The 1152-nt window shown below is 59.5% G+C and overlaps 1 protein-coding gene across 1 annotated transcript in view; it reads left to right on the top strand.

Annotated features, from left to right (window-relative positions):
• Positions 1 to 1152, top strand: part of RNF220 (ring finger protein 220) — a 222351-nt gene that overhangs the window by 164210 nt on the left and 56989 nt on the right. The window lies entirely within an intron of this gene.

The raw sequence follows: 1152 nt of genomic DNA, 5'->3' as shown, positions 1-1152 counted from the left end.
TGCAAAGCTCACCAGCCAGCACCTGAACTGTCCAGCTGCCCATCATCATCTGGGGCAGTGAAACATATCAGGGGTTCTTTTGTTTTCCATCTGAAGAAGAAGCGACAGCCTGTCAGGTGCCAGAAAGGAGACCCAAAATTTAGGCTTGATTCCAGGAAACAAAGTCTGAGGAGTCTGCAGAGAGGGGAACAAATGGGATTTGTGCTTATAGGAGCCTCTGCTGCCCAATTTGTAGCCCTCAGCTCTGTCCCAGCCTCAGGCTGGTCTCCTGGGGCCATCCTCCACCACAGCTGCACGGCAGATATGGGAGAGAAATCCGTGAGACGGCTTTGACCTCCCAGGTTTGCTGAAACGTGGAAAGGAGAAGAGGGAGGAGAGACTGGAAAGTGCAGGCTCTGCCTGTAGCCAAGGTGTCCTCATGGCAGGAACCATTTCTGGGTAGGGCGGGCAGGTGTCAGAGCCCTGGAGCTGAGGTGGATGCCCAGCCTAGCCCCGGCAGCTGCAGACAGTGTCAGCGGCCAGGAAGGACAGGGCTCCACTTGCCCAGGGCTCCAATTCCACTGCCAGGGCAGGCCCTGGGGGCTCCATGGCAGGGCCAGGGCTGGGCAGGGGCCAGGGAAAGGCCCATTGGCCACCTGGTCTTATTGCCCCTGGACACTGATTGGCCAACAGCCCTTCGTCCCCCAGTCCCTGACGGGGCAGAGGAAGTTGGAGAGTGTCGCCCTGGTGCCTGATTGGCCACTGCCTTTGGGTTATTTTTGGGGCCAAGCCTCTGATTGGCCAGTGACGTGCGGCCTAAAGGGTGCTCAATCACTATTGGACAAGGAAAACTGCTTCCCCGTTGTTCCCAGGCTCTGATTGGCCAACTGCCCCTGGGCAGCAACGTGCCTTTGGGGTCGGATTGATCATGGCCCCTTGGGTTCCAGTGGGTCCTGACTGCTGATTGATCAGGCACCCCAGGGTCTCAGTACCCCCGATTTCTGATTGGTCAGGTAGACAGGGTTCCCAGTAGCCCCTGATTCCTGATTGGCCAGGTCGCCCGGGCTCCAGCCGTCCCGAGGCTCTGATTGGCAGGGCCCGCCGGGCGCTGCCGCCCCCTGTCGGTTGTCATGGGAACTGCCTAGTGAACTCTCACCCGCGCGCCGCGGGTCA

The sequence above is a fragment of the Corvus brachyrhynchos genome, unplaced genomic scaffold (assembly GCF_000691975.1).
Source record: "Corvus brachyrhynchos isolate BGI_N302 unplaced genomic scaffold, ASM69197v1 scaffold48, whole genome shotgun sequence".
Taxonomy (NCBI): domain Eukaryota; kingdom Metazoa; phylum Chordata; class Aves; order Passeriformes; family Corvidae; genus Corvus; species Corvus brachyrhynchos.
This window is presented reverse-complemented; position numbering and strand designations above follow the sequence as displayed.